This window comes from Equus przewalskii, chromosome X, assembly GCF_037783145.1.
Source record: "Equus przewalskii isolate Varuska chromosome X, EquPr2, whole genome shotgun sequence".
Classification (NCBI taxonomy): Eukaryota; Metazoa; Chordata; class Mammalia; order Perissodactyla; family Equidae; genus Equus; species Equus przewalskii.
Genome location: NC_091863.1, coordinates 68,193,348 through 68,202,871, shown reverse-complemented (window position 1 = coordinate 68,202,871; position 9,524 = coordinate 68,193,348). Strand labels below are relative to the sequence as shown.

Below are 9,524 nucleotides of genomic sequence, written 5' to 3'. Positions count from 1 at the left end.
TTCTCATGGAAGTGGAAACACATATTTTCAAAATACACTTTTTTGAACTTTTAGAGTAGAAAAAGGGTTACATTACAAACTACGGGGGCCAGCCCCGCGACCGAGTGGTTAAGTTCATGCGCTCCACTTCAGCGGCCCAGCGTTTCGCTTGTTCAGATCCTGGGCACGGACATGGCACCACTCATCAGGCCATGCTGAGGTGGTGTCCCATATGCCACAACCAGAAGGACCCACAACTAAAAAAAATATATGCAACTATGTACTGGGGGGATTTGAGGAGAAAAAGCAGAAAAAAAAGAGATTGGCAACAGTTGTTAGCTCAGGTGCCAATCTTAAAAATAAAGAAAAAAAATCAAAACTATAACTCCTAGAATATAACAGAATAATAGACTTAGGTCCTTACAGCTGAACAACTTGGCCCACTTAACTGCTCTTGTGAAATCAGCTGAAACCAACACCACCAAACTTAACTGTTAAAAAGCAACAGTACTCAGCAAGGTTAGGTTGCCATAATTGGGCCAGAAACATAGATATCAAGGTGATAATGGAATGGGGTGGAGAGGGATCCAAGGCGGCAAACAGAAAATAAGGTCTCGATTTAAATTTCCAGGTGGGAATAGAGCCCCTCAGAGCTTCACATACCTGAGCTTCTCTGAGTTCTCTTTCCCCCATCCTTCCAGGAATAAAGTTGTATTTCTTCTTGAATCCTAACAGAGAAAGACAACTGAATAACCATCTTTATCTTTACCCCAGCACCCTTTACAGACACACACACACACACCTTTAAAAATGTTGAAGATGTATATTCCTCCTGAAAATCTGCTCTGGAAAAAATCAAAACCACTTAAATAGAACTTTCTAAGATCTTAATGGTTATTTTCATACTTGTGTTTTGAATAGTTTTATAAGCCTTTAAGACTTTTCTTAATTACTCTGAACATTTTTCTACCTTGCTTCACTCATCATGCTAAAACGTAAGCTTCTGATAAACTCAACTCAAAAATAAAGGCCATATATGGCAAAATGAAAGACACTGAAACAAGAAAAGAAAAAAGATTGTTTCCATGAGCCTCATATCTTGGTGCTCATAGGTCAATAACGAATGCTTCAATTTGCTGACTAATTTGTGTGGTGGGAGAGGATTTTAACGTCTAAAAATATTATTTACTGGAGCCGGCCCGGGGGTGCAGCGGTTAAGTGCACACGTTCCACTTCGGCGGACCGGGGTTTGCCAGTTCGGATCCCAGGTGTGGACATGGTACCATTTGACAAGCCAAGCTGCGGCAGGCGTCCCACATATAAAGTAGAGGAAGATGGGTACGGATGTTAACTCAGGGCCAGTAAAGAAAGAAAGAAAAATATTATTTACTGTGACCTATATACTTCAACCTTCAGTCTTAACCATGGCAATATTACTGTTAACTCTTTTTGCAATTTGTCTTACTGTTATTCCCTTTTCTTGATTTTTAAACTGAATTATAATGCTAATTTTTGTTTTAAAAACACCAAACCCTAATCTTATAGCAAAATACGATTCTCCCAATTCCTCTTTCTCTCTACACCTATGTGTGTGTGTGTGCACATGTGTGCATGTGTGTGTGTGATTTCAGAAGTTTCTAAATATATGTTTCCATTTCGAATGCCAATTTTTAGATATTTACAAATACTTATGAAAATATATTGCTTCCTCATGTTGTGGAGAGTCATTGTCCTGAAAAAGAATGTAGCCTTGGGTGTGAATGGGATTTTTGAAAGACTTGGAGTTGATGTCCAATTGCTACCTACACTATTCAGGTATTGTTATATTGTCAGGAAGTAAAGATAAGCTTCTTTCAGACTTCCGTTTGTCTGAAACAGGAAAGGCAAACTGTGGTAACAAGCACAAAAAATGACCTACACAAAATAAAGCACTGACAATGTATGGGAATCTCAGTGTACAGAGGCTATATTTCTTTTCTGTTTTCTTCAAGACCGTGTGTAAATGGAGCTGTCAGATGTGCCATTCTGCCTAGATGAACGCCCACAGTCCAAGTCTATATCTGTAACATAGAGCACATATGTTCCACACAATTTTATATCTTAATATGTAAAACATTTCCCTCATGAAAATATAATGTGCATTCCATTAAATGTGATGGCATTGTGTAAAACTGTAAGTGGCACAATTTCATATTTCTACATTCTCTATGATTTGTTTTATTTTTCATATCTTATCTGCAAATGAGAATTAAGAAATAGGTACCACCCCATGTCATGCCTACTCCCTTCAACTGTTTAAATTGCTATATTGGATTATAGGCACATTAGTTTGATTTAAGAAGGGAGAAAGTAAAAAAGCATTGTTAAGGCACATGACATTACAAACCACAAACCATTTCTAGACCTTCTAAGCAGGGAATGTTGGCAAGATGTTTCACTTATAGTCTAGTAAGTTACATTTTTGAGGGTAGTTTCAGGGATAGTTTTTACCTGTGAAGGTTTGAACAAATTACTTTTCAGAATTTCAGTTTTTCCTTTTCTAAAGTGGAGTAGATGACAGAACTTGTATAAGGCCCAAATGGGAGAATTTAGTAACTCCAAAACCCCAAATACAATGGCCTAAATCCTTCTATCAGTAACGCTAGGAAATATACCACAGAATGTATAAGAAGATATAGGTGGTTCCTAAAATGGAAAAATAGAACAAGGGTCGTTAAACTGCTTGTCTTTTATAAATTTTAATTAAGAATGAACTTAAAATTATCACACTTTCTGTCGTTGTTGCTCATTTATCAGATGATTAGTATACAGCACCATGCCTATCAGGTAGCATTTTATATTTCTGAAGAAAGTAAAACAGGACATTTGAGGGATGTAGAAACAGGCTCAGAAGTCATAAATTGGTCAAAGCTATTGCCAGAGCTATGACTATAATAACATATGTTTTTATGGTACTTAAGCGGCTACAAAACACTAAGACACAATTTGTATTGCAAAAGTTATGTATACCCTTATGACAATTTAAACTTTCTTTATTCATTTAAAAGTATTTATTTCTGGGGTCTGGCCCCATTAAAAGTAGTTATGTTTGGTGCCCTCCACTTCAGCGGCCCGAGTTCAGTTCCCAGGGGTGGACCTACACCACTTGGCAGCAGCCATACTGTGGTGGCCACCCACATACAAAACAGAGTAAGACTGACACAGATGTTAGCTCAGGGTGAATCTTCCTCAAGCAAAAAGAGGAAGATTGGTATTGGCAACAGACGTTAGCCCAGGGCGAATCTTCATCAGCAAAATAAATAAATAAATAAAATAAAATTTATTTCTGGGCACTGGATATACAGCAGTGAATAACATATATAAGGTTCTGCCCTCATGGAGCTGGCATTCAAGCCCTAAAAAGGCGAAAACGGCCCCCAAAATAACTCTGGACAAAAGTTTGATGTCTCTCCCTTCATACCTTTTATTTTCCTTACACAAACATGTATGTTCATGTAGATGCTTGTTTTTGTTTTGTACAAATGTGGGATTATACTATACATGTTATTATATATTGGTTTTACTTACTAAAAAAACATTGTGGTCATTCTTTCAAGTATTTACATACAAATTTGCCTTAACCTTTTTAGTAGTTTGATCATATTCCATTGCCACAATACCATATATTATTGCCTCATTTTCCTATTGACAGATCTCAAAGGCACTTAAAACTTTTTTACTGTAACAAACAACATGGAAATAAATACTTTGGTCAAGTCTCCTTCATAGAGATAACTTTTATTTCTTCAGACAAATTCTCCAATATGGGACTCAAAGGGGATATGAATTTATAATTTTAAAAAACACTGCTGGATTACTTTCCAAAAATGTTGAGTAATATATGTCCTAGTAACACTATTATCAATAACGATAATACAGTAATAACAATAGCTAACAATTATTTGGACTTATAATGTGCCAGAAACTATTGTAAGGGCATAATCAATACCTTCTTCAATTTGGGAACCATTATCATTTTTACATATGAGGAAACTGAATCAACGATAGGTTTGTTAACTGGCCTAACATCACACAGCTAGCAAGTGATGGAGCCATTATTTAAACACTTGTATTTTGCTCAAGCCCATCCTCTTTTTTTTTTTTTTTAAGATTTTATTTTTTCCTTTTTCTCCCCAAAGCCCCCCAGTACATAGTTGTATATTTCTCGTTGTGGGTTCTTCTAGTTGTGGTATGTGGGACGCTGCCTCAGCGTGGTCTGACGAGCAGTGCCATGTCTGCGCCCAGGATTCGAACCAGTGAAACACTGGGCCGCCTGCAGCGGAGCAGGCGAACTTAACCACTCGGCCACGGGGCCAGCCCCAAGCCCATCCTCTTTTATTAGTCATTTAACATTTTTACCAATCCGATGAAGAAAAAAGTTCTTTTACTGTTATTTTAATTTTTCTGCCTCCTTACTAGAGATATTTAGCATTTTTGATATGTTTATTATCTTCATTCCCTCTACTATGAACTGCTCATTTATATTTCCACTCATTTTATGTTGGATTGGTTGTTTTAGTCACCATATTTTGTAGGTGCCTTTTGTTTATTACTGAGACAAATATTTACAATGAAAACACTTTGTTTGGTGTTGCAGTCACTCAGACTGTCATTTATCTTTTGACTTGCATGACACTGCCTTTTGCCATACAGAAATATTTATGAAATCAATTTTTTTCATTTATGGCTTTTGGGATTCTTGTCTTGCTTAAGAAAGCCTACTCTATCGAAAAAAATAAAAATATTATTTTGTATTACCTTATAATATTTTATATGATTTTAAAAATTGTCTTTAATTCACCTGCAATTATTGAATAAATGGTGTGAGGTTAGGTTCTACTTTTATTTTCTGTCAATAGATAGCCAGTCATCCTCAAACAATTTTGTTAATGCTCCACCATTTTCTATATGTTCTTCTAATAAATACATAATTCTCATCTCTTTTCCATTCGTTCTCTGAGATTCTGATATGCTATTGCCCACTCATTCCTACTCTGGGTCTGGTTGAATATTACTCTTTTTAATACAAATTAAAGTTAACACTATAATGCTTCTAATTTCAAGTGCCGTGGCCAACGGGAGAGGAAACGGATATTTTAGATCCAGAGATTACAGTACCTCAATTTCAACCCCAAAGCAAGTGCTTTCTCTTCGCCTTCTTCTTGAACGGCTAGCTCTGGGATTAAGCTGGTTCATTTGGAAGTTCATTCTAATGATACTCCAGTGCCAAAAGAAGAATACTGAAAATCTGTCTTAAGAAACATAAGAACCATAAGATATCTCTCTCAATTTCCTAAATCTTCTAAAATTTCTAAATACGTATATCTGTTATAGAAACTAAAAATATACATGTTTTCTAAGTAGAAAGACTTGCTTACCAGGACTTACTCAAATAGAAGGGGAAATATTTCACCTTTGTTGGTAAGCTTCTCACATTGTGTAGTCAAAAACAGTGATGAAAGTTTTCTTCACACTATGGTGTCTGCAAGTCAGCTATGTTTGTTTTAAATTCTACTCTCTAGCACTTCTCTTTATCAACCACAAAAAAAATCAGCAATTGTTGGCTTCTGTTTCTTATGGTATAGAGTATAAAGCCTCAGTGAAAAATGAGAGCAATTAAAAACAGCTTATGGTCTAAATATATTTTATAGGTATCATTAAAGAGAGAACCAAACAAACCACAACACTTCACAGGAAAAAGATTTGCCAGTAGACTGTCACAATAAAGCAGTAGAGGCTTATTATCTGCATTGAGAATTTCTTTTCACTTTAAGTACTTTTAACTGATTTTGAGGAAGCCTTTAGACAAACTAAATAATTTTGAACTTTATAATTTAACTCATCAATAGGCTTCTTATGGAAGTAGAGTTTTTAAAATAGATTTAATTTTCTACATTTAAGGGAACAATATACAAAAATCTAACAGGCATTTATTTGGCCACTGAGGCCACTTACACCCACAACGTTTAAGAATATTTGTAAGAATATGATATCTTGACCCAGGATTTTTTAGAATAACAGTATCATGGTACATATAAATAGATTCAGGGTAGAGCAAAGTAATTTTCTTCCCAGAATTCTCAACTTTTGTGGCTGGAATTGTTACAGGCATTTTAAAAGCTAACCTTAGAGGAGATTTTGTGACATTCCTAAGATCAATATTTTTCAGTGGAAATATTTCTAAGAAACCATAGAAAAGCAGAAGGGAAAAAAGAAATAAAACTCCAATCATACATTCACGGCATCTTTTTTCTCTCTGAGGAATATAGCTGAACTTTACTTACGTTTTTCTTGCTTGATACTGGTACCAAGAACCGCTAGTTTTCAGGCATTGTGGAATTTAATACTGTATCTATAACCCATCTTCTAGGTTTAGTTTCTAGAAAATTCTTCTCAGGTATTGCCTGGTCTCTATACCTTAGGTGAATTTTGTCCCTTAATTTGGTCCTAAGATTCTTGCCTAGAGTACAAACGTGACATAAGAGGTTTAACCTCTCCAAAATCTTTATACCCATTAATCTCTTCGGCAACTTATTCCCGCTCCCGCCACTGGTGCTGTTTCCTTTCCTTGGTCGATTACGATTTATACTAAGCAGGAAGTAAATAATTGGCTCACCTCTTTATTAAATATCAGTTCATTCACCCAGTATCATAAGTTATTGCCAAGATAGGAAGGATTATATCTCAGTTAAACAAGTACATTTTAATATTTTCACTCTCCCTCTCCTCTTACCAAATATCGGAATCCTCTTTCAACTGTCACCAGCCTGCTGGAAACCGCCCCTTTACCACGTTTCCTGCCCTAATCATATTCTCATTGGTCAAAAGAATTTGATTGGCATATCCTAGATCCAATGAGGGTTTATTCTGGTTTTTGAACTCTGCCCCCTTCTGGAAAATTTTTTACCTCGCGTTTGTGTTTGTGTTTGGGGCTTCCAGATGAAAGGGAGGACAGCAGGTTAAATTTGTATTTCAGATAAACAATGGATAACTTTTCAGTCATGAGTAAATTTCATGAAATATTTTAGGTATGCTTGGGCTAAAAATATTATTCATTGTTTACCTGAGATTCAAATCTAACTGGGCACCCTGTATTTATTATTCACTAAATGTGGCATGCTATTTGCAGAGGATCTGTCTTTACAAAAATCTATACTTAATTTTACAATTTCCTAACACTTCAACTATGAGTATATTTAATAGCAGTGCAAATATTCAGGAAGAAGGACTTTACTCACTCAGGGTGAGTTTACCTGCCGTCATAAATACCCACTACTCCCTTGCTATCCCAGCAAGTACTTTGATGGCAAGTAAGAATAAAAAAGGAGAGCTGGAAATAAGGGGTGAAAAACTCTGGCCAGATCTAAAAACTTGTATTGAAATCACCTTCACTAACCATAAGAACAGCAAAATAATGTCTCTAAAGCTGTCTTAAACCCATCGAGGGATTTTTTTCTTCATTTCTAACAACAAAGACCTTAAAGAGGTTAAAAGAGATGCCAGCAAAACCCCCTAGTGTAGGGAAGGAATCTTAAGGCTAAATGATAGGACAAAATTCACCCAGGACCTAGCAAATAGTAAACCCAAATAAAATTTAAATTTTATTTTGATTCTATTGAATCTAGTATTTAAAAAGGAGAAAAAGATCTTAAGTTTCATAGCTATTTTAAATTTCTCAACCTTTTTTTAACCATTCTTACATTTATACAGAAAAAATTTGGTTACAAATTTGTTGTTACATATATGTGATCATACAATAAACTTGTGAGGTAGGCAAGAGATATTAAGCCAGTTTCACAAATTTAGGAAACGAAAGATTAGGTTGATTGATTTAACCTGGGTCATACTACTAACAGATGACTGAGCCAGAAGGACAAATCAGGTGCTCTTTCCAGTATAGTAGTTTTATCTTGATAGCTAACAGGTGTGCCTCATTTGGATCACTGCACATCTTATTCAGTAGCATTTCCAAGGACTGGCTTGGGGAGTTCGCCCCATAATGCCACCAGTGCTTCCATAGTTATTTCAAATAAACAATCTCAGTAGAAACAGTTTGCTTGCCCTCCAAGTGTAGTTTCAAGAAAAATTCCTTAGTCCCCTTCCTGTCAGAGTGTTTCATACCTACCTAAGCACCTCCTACAGAGAAATTCTTTAATAGCCAGTTAACTTACTTTTTCTGTTTCATTTTTCTTCACCTCTAATATAACTCAGATATGTCGAAATACCATTGCTCACAATTCTGTAATAAATTCTGAACTTGAAGCAATTGTAGACAGAGATACTGAAAATAATCTGTTATTGATATAAAAGCACAGATATGAGGTAATGCTGATTTTTACATTGTGGAACTTGGCATGTATTGCGACAGAGAGGAGGATAAGTGAATACCCAAAGCCAGGATCTCAAAATAAGAGGAGATGGGGCTGGCCTGGTGGTGCAGCAGTTAAGTTTGCACGTTCTGCTTTGGTGGCCGGGGGTTTGCCAGTTCTGATCCCTGGTGCGGACATGGCACTGCTTGTCAAGCCATGCTGTGGTAGGCATCGCACATATCAAGTAGAGGAAGATGGGCATGGATGTTAGCTCAGGGCCAGTCTTCCTCAGCAAAAAGAGGAGGATTGGCAGCAGATGTTAGCTCAGAGCTAATCTTCCTCAAAAAAAAAAAAAAAATGAGAGGAGATTCCACAGAAGAACAGCACAAAACCATTTCCTTTAACCATACCTAAAAGACTAGAAGTTATTTATATACATATGTATTTAAATTTGTTGTGTATATTTCTTGATAAATAATTTAGCTATTAAGTATATTTTATACAATTTTATTCTTCCTGTACTGTGGGTTTAGACATTCCTTTTAATTCTTTTGGGATTTTATATAAACAAGTAAAGGAACCTCTTCAGTCATTTTAAAATGGATATCACCACTGAAAGGACACAACTGGCAATTACACTGATGGTTCTGATGAAAACAATGATCAGACCATTTAAGCAGCATCCTATACAGAATAGAGCCTGAAAAGGCCTTTTTTGTTCATTATATATTATAGTTTATATATCTACTAAAGTATAATATTCAGAAATTTAAAAACATAACTCACCTGATATATATAAAAATATATATAATTTTTGTACGTATAAAATTATATACACGTATATATTTATTTATATATATAAATTACATATAAATATATATAAATAAGCAAATATAAAATGAATATTGGCCAAAAATTGTATTTAATACTAAGTTAATGAGAGAAGCAGTAATATATTAAGACTGGTTCAGAGGACAACTTAAAGAAAAGACACATAAAGAGTCAGTAGGGATACTGAAATAAATTTGCTAGTATATACAAAATGGGTTTATATCCTATAGGACAATAAAATGTAATTTATGGGCTTATTCTTTTCTTCCAAGTGGCAATCAAATGTAGTTTTACTGGGAAAAATCTATTTGCATAGCTTAGATCAAAAATCATCTGCATTACTATCAGTTGTCCACAAGATAACTT

General features: G+C 35.3%; 1 long non-coding RNA gene across 1 annotated transcript; it reads right to left on the bottom strand.

Annotated features, from left to right (window-relative positions):
- Window positions 1–642: 642 nt before the first annotated feature.
- Window positions 643–6,805, bottom strand: LOC139081202 (uncharacterized). The gene is made up of 3 exons (XR_011536330.1): window positions 6,752–6,805; window positions 5,137–5,266; window positions 643–707 (listed from the first exon to the last, which is right to left on the bottom strand). It is a non-coding gene; the product is annotated as an uncharacterized lncRNA (long non-coding RNA).
- Window positions 6,806–9,524: the final 2,719 nt, after the last annotated feature.